This window comes from Gossypium hirsutum, chromosome D13 (genome assembly GCF_007990345.1).
Source record: "Gossypium hirsutum isolate 1008001.06 chromosome D13, Gossypium_hirsutum_v2.1, whole genome shotgun sequence".
Classification (NCBI taxonomy): domain Eukaryota; kingdom Viridiplantae; phylum Streptophyta; class Magnoliopsida; order Malvales; family Malvaceae; genus Gossypium; species Gossypium hirsutum.
This window is the reverse complement of record NC_053449.1, coordinates 39,439,242-39,455,965: the sequence shown is the minus strand read 5'-3', so window position 1 is coordinate 39,455,965 and position 16,724 is coordinate 39,439,242. Positions and strand designations below refer to the sequence as shown.

General features: G+C 37.3%; 1 pseudogene; it reads left to right on the top strand.

The window, feature by feature from the left end:
• Positions 1-1,533: 1,533 nt before the first annotated feature.
• LOC107919297 (pyrophosphate-energized vacuolar membrane proton pump-like) overlaps positions 1,534-16,724 on the top strand; it is a 29,230-nt pseudogene continuing 14,039 nt past the window's right edge.

Below are 16,724 nucleotides of genomic sequence, written 5' to 3'. Positions count from 1 at the left end.
ATTTTGGACTAATTCATTTTTGAGGAATTAGAATGTCGTGCCCTAACGCATTGGATGTGACATTTTCTTTCTCCGAAATGATAAGAGTCTTAATAAGTAACGTTTTTTTAAGTTTTTATTAAAGATCATATTTTTAAATTTTCTACATTAAGAAACTAATTAATTAACTAGGTACCAATTTTGAGCGTTACAAGGGTGCTAATCCTTCCTCGTACATAACGTACTCCCGGATCCATTTTTCTAAAACTCGTAGACCAAAGCTATTTTTTAGGTGATCCAATCACACCTCAATAAAAGATTGGTGGCGACTCCAATTTTCATCGACAACTAATTTTTGTTTTTTTCCAAAATAGAAATGGTTTCGATAGCTTGGCGACTCCACTGGGGAATTTTTAAAAAATAAGAGAGTCGAGCCACAAAGTTGATTAATTTTTGTCTTATGGTCGAGAAAATATTTTTTTTTTTTTAAAATTCATGAGATCCTTTTGCATTCATTATTTTCTTGCTTAATTGATCTTTGCATTATACATTACATGAGTTGAATGATTTTACCCTTTTAAGTGGGAGTGAGAAACTATTCCTTCGTGAGGTTTTCACCTTCGTATAGGATAGTGGATCGCTTTCGGAATACATCGGTACCTATGCCTTTGTGAGATTATCATCTCTGTATAGTCATAGGGAAAATGTGTTCCCCTGAACCGAACTTGACCTATATGAGCCTATCATGGGTGAAGATTGAGGAATCTGTTGGTTCGGGTACCTTTGCCCTAGAAATTGACCCTCATAAAATGAATCTTAGGAACTTGCCCTAGGTAGATCTATGTCAAACCCCTAGTGGTCACCCGAATAGGTTTTCTATTTATTCTTGCTTGAGCTTTGTACTAACCTGTTTACTTTTTGGTTGCGATTGCATTGCATTTTCATCATAAAAAAAGAGGTGTTGATTCACGTTCAGTTGGTAAATAGAGAGCTTGTCATAAGAAAATGAGTTTCTTGATAAAGTGGATGATAATATGGTTGTCCGAATATGGTCCAAGAAAACGTGATAAGAGAAGGATGATAGTTTAATGGAGGACTACACGACTATGGCTCCGTTGCCCAAGGATTCAAGATAACAAAGATTATTCGAGAGTCGCTGAACTTTCTTAAAGAGAAGCCAATGAGCATCACTAGGATGAGTGAGCTATGATTTGCAGCCCGGATCAAGCAAAGAGGAGATGGAAGAGACGTCCCTTTTGAAGAGTTCGTGAGATTTATCTTAACACTCGAATGAAGAAGAGGATCGAATGTCTTCGCCTATGAAGGTAAGGCCGTATAAATATTCATTTTATGTAAAGAGATTTGTTTTTTAGAAAAGTTTTCTAAATGTAATTGAATCAGAATCAATGTCTCTTTAGGCATTCATTTCATGCATCTGCATTACATGACATCATATGCATTGAAAGAGTCTAATTGAGTAAATTTATTTCAGTTAATCTGGAAACCAACCAACCTACCAAACACCACTACGATACTCGATCAAAATCTAAGGACATGGACCAAAGGATGGAAAGGCTAGAACAGTTCCAAAAGGAGATGCAGGATCAGCTTCAACAACAAATGAATGAACAACTTGAGAAAATTCAGCAAAAAATGATGGACAAAATGATGGAATCTCAAGGGAGTATGATGGCTCGATTAACTCAGTTGTTGACCGGAGAAATTGATAAAGGAAAGGGCTCTGTGCTCAATGTTGAAGAAGGAGACAGTGAGGGACCTGTTTATCCCCCAGGCTTTACCCCTCAGCATGTTAAGGTATATCCGCGTAAATCTTCTGGCACCATCAAGCCTCAGCAGTTTCAGACCGGTGCTGTAACACCAATGAATTTTCAAGTTGGATCAGGCTCTAACCTTGGAGACAACCTTGTTAATCTTGCTATCCCTGACTTCGATGAAACAGCTGAAAAAGAGAAAATGAAGGATGAATTGCCAAAACAGCTAGAAGAAAAGTATAAATGGCTGGAAGGGAAATTTAGAGCAATGGAAAGTGCTGAGAGCTACTATGGGATTGATGCTAAAGAATTAAGCTTGGTTCCGGATTTAGTACTCCATTACAAATTCAAAATGCCCAAGTTTGAGAAGTATAATGGAACTAGTAGTCCCGAAGCCCATATTACTATGTTTTGTAGGCGGATGACTGGGTATGTTAGTAATGACCAGTTACTGATATATTGTTTCCAGGATAGCCTCACAGGGGCAGCGTCCAAGTGGTACAATCAATTGAGTCGTGCCAAGATTAATTCATGGAAAGATTTAGCACAGGTATTCATAAAGTAGTACAATCATATAACTGACATGGTACCTGATAGAATCACTCTACAAAACATGGAAAAAAAGCCCGGTGAAAGTTTTAGGCAATACGCGTAGAGGTAGAGGGAGGTCGCCGTCCAAGTTCAGCCACCACTCCTGGAAAGGGAAATGACAATGCTATTCATAAATACATTGAAAGCTTTGTTCATCACACATATGTTAGGGAGTTCCACAAAAAGATTTTCTGACATAATCATGAATGGTGAAATGATTGAAAGCACCATAAAGAGCAGAAAGATTGATGCTGGAGGAAATAATAGAAGGCAAGCCTCAAAAGAAAAAGAAAATGAGGTGAACAACGTGAATACATATAGCAAATTGATTGCTAATCAGCAGGGTTCATCAAAACAAGAATCATGTGTGAAGCAAGGTACTAAAAACCTCCAATTCACGCCAATTCCAATGTCGTACAAGAAGTTGTATCAAAGCTTATTCGATGCGCATGTTGTTTCTCCTTTACATGTGAAGCCTCCACAGCTATCGTATTCCAAATGGTACGACGCAAGTGCACAATGCGATTATCATGTGGGAATTACGGGACATTCAATAGAGAATTGCATTACCTTCAAAAAGCTAGTTGAAAAATTCATCAACATGGGTATTGTCAAGTTGGATGACTCATTTAATGCAGAAAATTCGCTACCCAATCATGATTGACAATGGGGTGAATGCAATATATGAGGAGATGTTGGGAAGTGTTCACATCAATGACATATAGGGAGACACAAATGAAAGGGGGACCTTGTTACATATCCGCCCTTATAAATCTGTGGGTGTTCTAAGTAATTGAACTGCGGAAGAAATCCCTGTAATTTTTAGAGCTTATTTAGAGTAATGTTCAGAACATTTTTATTGTTTTAGCCTAAAAATGATAGAAATTCCTTTGTGAAATAGGCTCATGTTTGAACGTTATTATTCTAATAAAATACATCTTTGCATTCATTTTTGAGCCAATATTATTTCATTCTTTTTGAAATCATTATTCTTTCATTCTTTTGGATTTTCTTCCACGTCATTCTTTCATTCATAATTATATTGTACAAATAGTTATTCATAAATACATTCTTTTGTATATTCTTTTATATTGGGTCTCCAGATATCAATAACATGAGTGACGCTGCTACAGGCTTAGAATTTCCTTTCGAGCGAGGCATGTGTTTAGAGGGATTTCATGACTTTGAAGATGACATAGATTGTAGTCTATTTTCAGACTTATTAAGGATGGTAGAACAAGTCGAGAAACTGATCTTACCCTACAAAGAATCATTGGGATACATGACTTCTTCTTATATAGGGCATGAAGGTCATTTGGTCGATCACGCCAAAAGAGTCTGATGGTCATTAATTCATCTTTGTGATCGTCAGTTACTTTACTAAATGAATGGAAGCTGCTTCATATGCCAATGTCACAAAGTCGACAGTTAGCAAATTCGTGAAAAATCATATGTCAGTATAGAACGCCAAAAGGATCATATCTGACAATTTGAACAACAGCATAATATAAAAATTTTACAGTCTGTTCACGATTAATGTCATATCGCCCAAAAAAAGATGGCGCAAAAAAAAACTCTGCCGGGGCAATGCCTTTCTCTTGGGCCCATCGCGGTTTTGCCTATTGAAGACAAAATTCTTTCTGAGTTTTTGAATCCAATTCCGATTGAAGAAGAATGTTCAAAGTTGTCCATCATGGTCAAATGCGTCAAAAGCAAATGATGCAAGTTCACAAAAAAGGTCTGTCCTAGAGAATTCCTTGAGAGGGACCTGGTATTAAAGAAAATCCTTTCCATAAAAAAAGAACTTCATCCCAAGCTGAGAAGGACCTTATGTGGAAGGCATTATTTGGAAAAGCGTCAATTTTAATAAAAAAGGATAACAAGGGCATGCCTAATCCTATGAGTTCAGATTCAATCAAAAATATTTCAAAATATAAAAAAAGCAAAAAAAAAAGAAAGAGAGAAAAGAAGAAAGAAAATGGAGAGGCCGAGGTAAAAACTCGCAAAGGGCGCCTTGAGACCAAAGAGGATTTGAGTTGAAAACCCGAAAAGGGCGGCTCAAATATTGATCAGAATGGGGCATGAGGTGATCAGAGCAGTTTAAATTTTGATCAGATTGGGGCTTATGATGATCTTGAATCAACAGGAAAGGGTAGACAACATCTTGGGACATCGACAGAGTACTGTAGATCTCCTAAACACATGTCAAACTCAGAAAGTTTGTATAGAGAAATTCAAGCTACGATATCTGGGGCATCCAATTTTTATATTGAATTTGCTATTCTTGGAATACTTCATTCTTTTCCAAGATACACATTCCCAATCAATTTCTTTGTTATCCTTATTTACTATTTTTTGATAACCTATTCCTTTCGAGCTATACTCAGAACCAATTGTATTCTCATTCATTGTTATACCCTTTTTGCAAGCATGTTGCATTGGAATAATGATTAATAGACTAATAAAACTTTCACAAGGAAAGTTTGGCATATTACTCTAGAAGTTTTTAAATAATACATGAACCTGAAACAGGAATATTGTTTAGAACGCACCATATTTAAAGGTTGGAAATCTGAAAAGGAAGAGTCTAAATTAGGACTTTCTCTTTGGATTTTGTTGTTAAAAACATTGACTGAACAAAATGACAAAGCTTAAATAAACAAGTAAGCAATGATCACCAGACAGTAGGAAGAGGTTTCCTTAGAGAAGAAAGCCTTCATTTATGCATGAGCCTTTGGTACGATACCCTGGGAATGGTGTAAGTGACTAGAGAGATTTAGATCTTTTATCCTTGAATTGTGATAGGAGAGGATCGAGAAAAAGCCATATATTCCTACCTTTGGGTTACAGTGGGAGAATGATGGTACAAATTTTGCGCCTCAATGGATTAAACTTTAAGGTTTACAGTGGGGGGCAACCTGACTAAATGTTTCTTCAGAAAAGCCAGCCAAGCAAGAAGGCGTTGTAGCACATCAGTGTTAAAGCCTCAATAAACTTCGAGCAATGACAACCTAAGTGGGATCATTCTCGAAAAAAATTAAAAAATTATGCATTCGTGCAAAAACCATTCACACATGTCTACTTAGGAGCATTTGATTCATTTTATGTCATCCTAATCATTAGGAATAATTAGATTCATTATACAGGTCATGTTCCCAGAGAGCAGATCAGTGAAGATAACAGATCTGGCCTTCCTGCACCGACAGCGAAGCAGATCGAAGATACCAGCCTTGCCTCCCTAGGTTGCAGTCGAGCAGGTTAAAAATAGCAGATCTTGCTTTCCTATACCGACAGTGAAGCAGATTGAAGACACTAGCCTTGCCTCCCTAGGTTGCAGCGGAGTAGGTTAAAAATTGCAGATCTTGCCTTCTTGTACCGATAGCGAAGCAGATCGAAGACACCAACCGTGCCTCCCTGGGTTGTAGCGGAGCAGGTTAAAAATAGCAGATCTTGCCTTCCTGCACCGACAGCGAAGCAGATCGAAGACACCAACCTTGCCTCCCTAGGTTGTAGCGGAGCAGGTTAAAAATAGCAGATCTTGCCTTCCTGCACCGACAGCGAAGTAGATCGAAGACACTAGCCTTGCCCCCCTGGGTTGCAGCGGAGCAGGTTAAAAATAGCAGATCTTGCCTTCCTGCGCCGACAGCGAAACAGATCAAAGACACCAACCTTGCCTCCCTGGATTGTAGTGGAGTAGGTTAAAAATAGCAGATCTTTGCCTTCTTGCACCGACAGCGAAGCAGATCGAAGACACTAGCCTTGCCTCCCTGGGTTGCAGCGGAGCAGGTTAAAAATAGCAGATCTTGCCTTCCTGCACCGACAACGAAGCAGATCGAAGACATCAGCCTTGCCTCCCTGGGTTACAGCAGAGCAGGTTAAAAATAGCAGATCTTGCCTTCCTGCACCGACAGCGAAGCAGGTTAAAAATAACAGATCTTGCCTTCCTGCACCGACAGCAAAACAGATCGAAGACACCAGCCTTGCCTCTCTGGGTTGCAACGGAGCAGGTTAAAAATAGCAGATCTTGCTTTCCTGCACCAACAGCGAATCAGGTTAAAAATAGCAGATCTTGCCTTCCTGCACCGACAGTGAAGTAGATTGAAGACACTAGCGTTGCCTCCCTAGGTTGCAGCGGAGCAGGTTAAAAATAGCAGATCTTGCCTTCCTGCACCGACAGCGAAGCAGATCAAAGACACTAGCCTTGCCTCCCTGGGTTGCAGCGGCGCAGGTCAAAAATAACAGATCTTGCCTTCCTGCACCGACAACGAAGCAGATCGAAGGCACCAGCCTTGCCTCCTTAGGTTACAGCGGAGCAGATTAAAAATAGCAGATCTTGCCTTCCTGCACCGACAGCGAAGCAGATCAAAGACACCAGCCTTGCCTCCCTGGGTTGCAGTGAGCAGGTTAAAAATAGCAGATCTTGCGTTCCTGCACTGACAACGACGCAGATCGATGACCCCAGCCCTATCTCCCTGGACAGTAGTGGAATAGGCTGAAGATTGTGAATCCTATCTCCCTGGTCAGCAATGGAATAGATTAAAGATTGTAAACCTTGTCTCCCTGAGCAACAGTGGAGTGGGTTGAAAAATTACAGATCTTATCTCCCTAAGCAATAGTGGAGCAGATCGACGACGGTGAATCTTACTCCCCTAGTGGTATAGTGGAACAGATTGAAGCTACGACGGTGTATCTTGTTTCCTCAACATTGCAATTTAAAAGACTGAAGATAGCGAATCTTATTTCCCTGAAGTTGTAGTGGAGCAGATTAAAGTCAATAATACTATCTCTCTGAATTCGCAGTAGAGCGGATTAAAATCACAGATCTTATCTCTCTAAAGTTGCAGAGAGTAGATCGCATCTAGTCTTATCTCCCTGAAGTTATAGTGGAGCAGACTAAGTAAGCAAGCCTTATCCTCCTGAAGTTGCAGTGGAGCAGACTCAAGAAATCAAGTCTTATCCCCCTGAAATTGCAGTGGGGAAGACTAAATAAACAAATCCCATCTCCCTAAAGTTACAGTCGAGTGGATTAGAATCTCTCTGAAATTACAGTAGAGCAGATCGCATCAAATTCATCTTTAAAGTTGCAGCAGATCAAGTTGAAGCTATAAGTCTTATCTCCCTGGAGTTGCAGTGGAGCAAATTAAAGATAGCAAATTTTGAAAAACTACAACGTGCAAATCCTATCTCTCTGGCATTGCAGTGGAGTAGGCACCAGTTCCTATACCTCTGAAGATGCAGTAGGAAGGAATGAGGCTATTTGAAGAAGAAAAAGAGCGCTAAAGTCTAGCACGGCCAGGCAAAATTGGTCATTTCTAAAGTCTTTGCTCCGTTCTCGTTACACGATAATGAGCAAAGAGGGGCAGCTGTAATAGGCCAATTTCGCCCGGGCTCATAAAAAAATAATAAACCCAAAATAATAAAACAAAGTCTAAAATTATATCATTTGGCCAGATCGGGATGGCCCATTACTTGAAAAAGTTGAAGGTCTATCTATAAGCTTGATGCATATGGAAACATAATCTTCAAGGATATGCAATCTTAGATATGATATGTAATCTTAGATATGATATGCAATATTAGAAGATATGATTTTGTAATCTTAGAGATTTAATTTGTAGATACCTTTTAATCTTAGCCGTTGATCTAATTAATCTGTACCGTTGGATTTGAGGAGGCTCAACTATAAATAGATGCCTCTCCCTTCATTGAAAAGGACGGAAGGGGGAGTAATAATAATTCTTAAGAGTATTTACTCAAATTTCTCTCTCTCTCGCGTTCTTATTTTGTTGATTTGTGTATAATTTATTTATTGATTTGTATATTGTTGATTTCAAATCTCTTTTTCCCTTATTATTCATTTTCAAATTCATTATTTTCAAATTTGTTTACATTTTATTTGGCCTTATATTTTTTTTATTTTATACTCTTTGTTTTAAATTCGTTGGCCTTTGATTGTTGATGCTATTTAATCCTCTATTTGTTATTTTAGTTTTTTATTATTAATTTAATTATTTTAATATTATTAATACTATTATGTGACATCATTAATCTTGTATCATTATTATTATTTTTTATTTTTATTATTTTTATATTCATGCGCATGCATCGTTTTATGTAATATATATTGTTTTATATATAGTATACATATGCTTATATATATATTTTATACATATGTTTTTGTTTTTATTTTACTTCCTAACTTTTATATACATATATATACTTTTATATTTAGTTTCAATTTTTTTTTACTTTTGTATATATGTACATGTATGTATTTATATATTTTTCTAATGAATATTTCTATATATATACGCACATGTCTATGTTTTTTATTTGCTTAAATACAAACTTATATTTTCAACACATATGTTATAATATATATATGTATATTTATATATTTTTCTTTATTTTCATAAATGCATTATATATATTTTGTTATAAATTCTATAGTCCAAAATTTTATATGTAAATCCATGTGTATGTCTTTTATTCTTTATAATTTCATGTATATATTTTGTACATTTTTTTCTCTTTATATTTTTTTTGTTTATTTCCTTCATTTGCTTATTGATTTATATTTTCTTTTATATTTTGTTCATTTGATACTTTACATGTCGTTGTTTTTTATGTACATTAATTTCGTTTATTTCTATGTCATTGTTGTATTTATTATTGTATTTTACACTTAATGTAGCATTACATCATTTTTTTTACTCGATTTTAAAATTTTCAAAATTGAGATAATAATCGTATTTAGGATTTTCAAGGAAATTGAGCCCTAACGTATTGGGTTCCAATTTTCTTCGTTAAACCTAACAATCAAGAATTACTCATTAATCAAAAAATAAAATGAAAAGCTTGTTGTCGGGAATTTAATATGTTGTATCCTAACGTATTGGATGTGACATATTGATTTCTCAAGACAAAGATTTTAAAAAAAATAATAATAACAAAGGAAATATTACAAGTTTAGGATTTTGAGAATTTGTGCCCTAATGTATTGGGTCGTGATTTCTTTATAAATCTTAAACAAATGAATATTCTTTTAAATTTTATTACACGAGTATTTTGGACTAATTCATTTTTGAGGAATTAGAATGTCGTGCCCTAACGCATTGAGTGTGACATTTTCTTTCTCCGAAATGATAAGAGTCTTAATAAGTAACGTTTTTTTAAAGTTTTTATTAAGGATCATATTTTTAAATTTTCGACATTAAGACACTAATTAATTAACTAGGTACCAATTTTGGGCGTTACGAGGGTGCTAATCCTTCCTCGTACGTAACTGACTCCAGGATCCATTTTTCTAAAACTCGTAGACCAAAGCTATTTTTTAGGTGATCCCATCACACCTCAATAAAAGATTGGTGGCGACTCCAATTTTCATCGACAACTAATTTTTATTTTTTTCCAAAATAGAAATGGTTTCGACATCATTTTTACCCTTTAAATTTCATAGAATTTTAATTTAAAAATTACATTTTGATATCTTAAAATTGATAAAATTTTGATTTAGTCTTTTTAAAATTATAAAAATATAAATTATTAAAATTATGAAATTGCGTTTTAACTCTCATAAAAATATACAACTTAATTCCGACCCCACCCAAAAAAATGTATTTGACTTCACCCCTACATATGGTTTACACAGAGTAAAACTCCAACTTGAAATATTAAAATTCTCAAGGCCTCAAAATTGTTGATTGTGATAATTATATATTTTTTATTTAAAATTTGGTTGGTAAATAGATTTGAAGGAGTTAACATGATTTCTTCAAAGTTGAGCAGTAAATGGACATTCTCTTAAGTAAATTGAATCTTTTAATCATCTTTCCATGTAGATAGAATATTTAATTCTTTTTAAGATGGAGAATTGCAGTTGAAATTCCAAATGAATGACAGTTCAAAGCTGATAAGCTCAAGCAATGTGAAGCTTCAAGGCCAAGGAAAGGAAAGTCTACTCCATGTGATCTCACCATCCAATTTTATAGCAACATTTAGATGGAGGAATGCAGTTTCCAAAGCAGATATTGACTGCTAAGCTGCCACCAATGGAACTTCACGGTTGAGCAAAGTAAAAGTTTGCACACAAAACACATTTTCTTTTTCAACCCTCTTGAGATTGAAATTTTTGGCACATCAATATCCAAATCTCTACAATTAATTGATATCAACATGCTTTGAATCCACTAGCTTACTGGCTTTTCTCAGATTAAAATCATATAGTAATAAGTGATAACGACTCAAAATGCAATGACATTGGCAATTTGGCACATTGCCTAGTTGGTGTTTGAAGCATATCAACTGGAGTTACCTACATGTTCAATATTAACAATTATAAATGGAATCAAGCAATCTGTTTTAATTATTCACAAGGTAGATATCTGTTTTATTCTGATTTTTCATTTTTAAAAAAAATATTTTTATCATGGTTATAAGGAATTAAGTTTCCATGGATCAAAACTTAAAAAAAAATAAACTTAATCGTATTTGACATTCACATCCTGGTCTGAATATATTGCTTTGTTTTATCTGGTTGAATCTATCAAAAACCGATTGCCAAGTCTTTGTTCATCAAAGTCAAGAAAAAGAAAATATAATAAACTATTAATGCTTGTCTTTCAAATAACCATCAAAGAAAATGTTAACTATAGCCTGAAAATACAAAAAAACAACTTTGCAACATGAAATGTGCTAACATAGACAAAACTCGAAACTGTTAATCAAAACAACCCGTAAACACACAAGTTTTGTCCTATCTGGCGTTCAAAACAACCCCTTTGCATATTTTCAGTGGTCCACTTTGGATTGCCTACTTCTGAAGATTGTAGCTTTTTCAAAACTGTGCTTCGAAAACCAGATACCAGTTTGTGCTATATTTTGCTAGGACAAGCCAAGAAACAAAGTGAGATAAGTGGGAGTTTGTGGAAATAGGTGCATCGAGTGAGGCTCTTACCCAGGTTTTGATACCTGTAGCTGTAACACCCCGAACCCGAGACCGACACCGGAGTCGGACACGAGATGTTAACAAACTTTGAAAAATTTTTCCAGACACTGCCCAGTCTGAGTACTAGTTGCTTCAAAAATCATATCTTGAGTTTCACAACTCAAAAATCAGTTTTGTGATTTTTCCCTGAAACTAGACTCATTTCCCCACCTATGTATTTTTTTCTAGAATTTTTGGTTTGGCCAATTAGTACAGTTTATTAGTCAAAGTCTCCCATGTTACAGGGGTCGACTACACTGACCTTTTCCCATTACGACTTGGATATCTCTCTGCACAGAGCTTCAATACTGATGCCGTTTGTTTCTATGGAAACTAGACTCAGAGAGGAATCCATACATATATGGTATGACCCCTAATTATCTCTGGTCAATTTATAGTGAATTTCCAAAGTCGGAACAGGGAATCCAGAAACTGTTCTGGCCCTGTTCCACAAGAACCCGAATATCTCTTACTGTACTGTTCATATGATTGTTTCGTTACTTTCATATGAAAGTAGATTCATCAAGGTTCGATTACATAATTTATTCACTATTTAATTCCACTCCTACGAATTCTTGTGATTTTTCCAATCCACACCACTGCTGCTGTCAGCCTCTGTTTTCAAAGTAAACCTTACCTATTTTCGGGGTTTCATGGACCAACTAGGGCCTTGTCATACATATGCCCACATATGATCATACTTAGCCATTCCAATGGCTGATCATTTGCTCAACACTTCCATTCCAACTATAGTTACATCATGAAACCATCTATACATTCATAAACACGAATGGTCTAATGCCATACTCCACTTCTACAAGCCATTTTCGCATGGCTGTACACTTATACATTTCATAAAGTACACGAAAAACAACAATGGGTAGTCCTATACATGCCATATCAAAATTCAACCAAAATAGTACCCAAAAGAGCCTTTGATAGTGTGGGCGACTTCGACTTCAAGATCCCGAGTCCGATAGCTGGAGAACCAAAAATCTATAAAACAGAGAAGCAGTGTAACGAGTAAGCAATTTATGCTTAGTAAGTTTTGAGTAAGGAATTCCAGCATAAACAAAGAATAACACACATTTAGCTAAACGGAATATTTCATAATACGCAATTTACCGATATCAAACTTGCTTCACAACATTAACAACCCTCATGTACATACACAATAGACTAACTTAGCCGAAGGCCGGTAGCTCGTTTATCAACTGAGCGAACATTTATTTATAAGGGCTCGATTAAATTCAACACATACGTAACATATCCCCATATTGGGATGTTTTTCGAGTATTCGCTGGATTTTACAGCAAGCTCATTCATTACCAAATCACGTACCTTCGGGATTTAACCGGATATAGGTCCTCGCTCAAATGCCTTCGGGACATAGCCCGGTTTTAGTAACTCACACAATGCCTTCGGGACATAACCCGGATTTAATAACTCGCACGAATGCCTTCGGGACTTAACCCGGATTTAGTATCTCGCCAAAGGCCTTCGGGGCTTAACCCGGAATTTGTATCTCGCACAAATGCCTTCGGATCTTAGTCCGGATATATTCACTTAGCACAAAGCCTTCGGGACTTAGCCCGGACAGCATTCAATTAATCATGCACATCTAACAATAATTCATGGCACATTCATATTTCATTTTCATTTGCGAAACTCAAACACAAGGCACATATCGTCCTTGCACATTCGGCTCAATAGCCACACATAGAGCATGATTTAATCACATCGTAATTTAAGCTCTCTTACTCAAGAACTTACCTCGGGTGTTGTCGAACGATTCCGCTAGCTATTCAACCACTTTTTCCTTCCCTTTATCGGATTTATTTCCCCTTTGCTCTTGAGCTTAATTAAACAAATAAATTGATTTCATCATTTAGGCATCAAAAAGATGAACACAAGGCACTTAGCCCATATTTATACATTAGACATTAAAGTCTCATACATGCAAAAATCATGCATCAACACAACATATTAGCTAATTTCTTTCCCCTTGGCCGAATATGCATGTCTATTTTTGGGGTCGATTTCAACACTTAATACACACATATACACACTAGTAAAGCATCCTCCCCCTTTTCATCAATTTAACACATGCATTGCTCATTAACATGCAAAGTTACATTCGGCCTTAGCACACATCTTGCTAGCCGATTCTTCTCCATTTAGCAACCAATGCACATATGTGCTCACACAAAAATGCTAAAAATGAGGTTCAAGAATCATCAAGCCATCATCACATGCATCATTAACAAGCTTCATTTTTTGCATGCAATGGCATTAACACAACCTCCACCTAGGCCGAATCTTAACTCATCCTCATGCCTCATCACCACAACATCAAACACCAACCAAGAATGATGCATCCATGGTCAAGTGCCAATTCCATCACATAGCAAGATTTAGACCATGGGCTAGGTAGAACTCAAGCTAACAACTAAAACATGCATGCATCTCATGGAACATCATCAAACATACCTTAGCCTAGCTACATGCATGGCCGAATCTCTTCACCTTTCTTCTTCTTTCCTCCTTAAAATTTTTGGCCAAGGATGAACCAAAGGATGAGAAAATTTTTTTCTTTGTTTTTCTTTCTAATTTAGGCTAAATGAAGGTGAGAAAAGGATGAACAAAGATCTTCTCCTCTCTTTTCTTTAGCTCACGGCAATGGGGGGGAAAAGAATCAACTACACACTTTTTTTTTTGTGTATTCATCATACTCCTTTTCATTATTTAATTTCCATGCCTATTATTTTATTTTTTTTCCACCCATGATGCACCAACAAAACATGTCTATGACATGTCTTGGCCATCAAACTTGGTCTACCATGCTTGTCATGGCCGGCCACTACTAGTAGGGGGGAATTTGACATGCAAGTCCCCCCTTTGTCCACATGCACTAATAGGTCCTCACACATTGACCTATCACATTTTAGAATTTTCTCACATACGTCCTATTGACTAAATTCACATGAAATCAACCAAATTGAAGCTTGAAATTTTCACACATTCATAATTACATATTCTAGACAATAAGTATCACATTCAAACATTTCGGTGACTCGGTTTAGCGGTCCCGAAACCACTTCCTGACTAGGGTCAACTTTGGGCTGTCACAACTCTCCCCCACTTAAGAAATTTTCGTCCTCGAAAATCTTACCGGTAAATAGGTTTGGGTATCGTTCTTTCATCGAGCTCTCGGTCTCCCAAGTAGCTTCCTCGATCCCGTGTTTGAGCCATAACACCTTTACTAGCGGAACTCTTTTGTTTCGCAACTCCTTCACTTCACGAGCTAGGATACGCATCGGTTCTTCTTCATAGCTCATGTCGACTTGAATTTCAACCTCTGATGGGCTAATTATATGCGATGGATCAGATCGATAGCGTCGAAGCATCGAAACATGAAAGACGTCATGAATCTTTTCAAGCTCCGGGGGCAAAATCAATCTATACGCAACCGGACCAACTCGTTCGGAGATTTCGTACGGCCCAATGAATCTTGGGCTCAACTTGCCCTTACGGCCGAACCTGAGTATCTTTTTCCAAGGTGAAACCTTAAGGAACACTTTGTCTCCCACCTGATACTCGATGTCTTTTCGTTTCAAATCTGCGTACGACTTCTGACGATCCGTGGCTACCTTCAGACTTTCACGGATTACCTTTACTTTCTGTTCAGCATCTTTAATCAAATCAACTCCGAAAATTTTACTTTCACCGAGCTCAGTCCAAAACAATGGTGTACGGCATTTACGACCGTACAAAGCCTCGTAAGGTGCCATCTTAATACTTGATTGAAAACTATTGTTGTAAGCGAATTCAATCAAAGGTAAATACCGTTCCCATGAACTACTGAACTCGAGGATGCAACATCTCAACATATCCTCAAGTATCTGAATTATCCGCTCGGATTGACCATCGGTTTGGGGGTGAAAAGCAGTGCTAAAATGCAACTTGGTACCCAGAGCTTCTTGCAATTTCTTCCAAAATCGTGAGGTGAATCTCGGATCTCTATCCGACACGATAGAAACAGGTACCCCGTGTAATCTCACAATTTGATAAACGTACAATTCAGCTAGTTTATCCAATGAAAAATCCGTACGTACGGGGATGAAATGAGCCGACTTAGTCAGTCTATCAACAACAACCCATATCGCATCCTTCTTACTTGCTGACAAGGGCAGTCCGGACACAAAGTCCATTGTGACTCGATCCCATTTCCACTCGGGTATCATGATCGGCTGGAGTAATCCTGAAGGCACTTGATGTTCCGCTTTCACTTGTTGACATATTAAACATCTCGAAACAAAGTCGGAGATGTCCCGTTTCATACCATGCCACCAAAATTGACGTTTCAAATCGTTGTACATTTTCGTACTCCCTGGGTGAATTGACATTTGGCTACAATGGGCTTCGTTCAGAATCATCGAAATGAGTTCCGAATTCCTTGGAACACACAAACGATTTCTGAACCTCAAACAATCATCATCATCAATTTGAAACTCCGATTCCTCGTTCGGAAAACACTTAGCCCGTTTTGCAACCAATTCATCATCGACTTTCTGAGCTTCACGAATTTGGTGAGTCAATAATGGTTTAGCTTTTAATTCAGCTACTAACACATTGTCTGGTAGAACAGACAAATGCACGTTCATCGCTCGTAAAGCAAACAATGACTTCCGGCTTAAGGCGTCCGCAACCACGTTAGCCTTTCCCGGGTGGTAATCAATGACAAGCTTGTAATCTTTCAACAACTCAAGCCAACGTCTTTGTCGCAGATTCAAGTCTCGTTGAGTCATCAAATATTTGAGACTTTTGTGATCCGAAAATACATGGCACTTCTCACCAAACAGATAATGTCGCCATATTTTTAAAGCAAACACGATGGCAGCTAGTTCGAGATCATGGGTCGGATAATTCCTCTCGTGTGGCTTCAATTGTCTTGACGCATAGGCCACGACTCGACCTTCTTGCATCAATACGCAACCCAACCCAAGTAGGGATGCGTCACTATAAATGACAAACTCTTTACCTGATTCGGGTTTCTTTTCTAATTCTTTGTCATCAAGTACATACGCAAGGTATGCTTCGCACCCTTTTCTTACATATTTCTGTGCCAACATTGCTGATATTACAGCTGGCATCCCCTCCAAGTCCGCAGACTCAATTCGGACTACTTCGTTATTTGCGCACCTCAAATCAATAGTCTTGCTCTTGCAATTCACAATCGCATCATGCGCGGTCAACCAATCCAAACCAAGGATAACATCAAATTCATCAAACGGCAAAAGCATCAAGTCCGCCGGAAAACAGGAACCTCGAATTTCCAGGGGACATTTCTCACACACTTTGTCGACAAGCACGTAATGACCCAAGGGATTTGACAC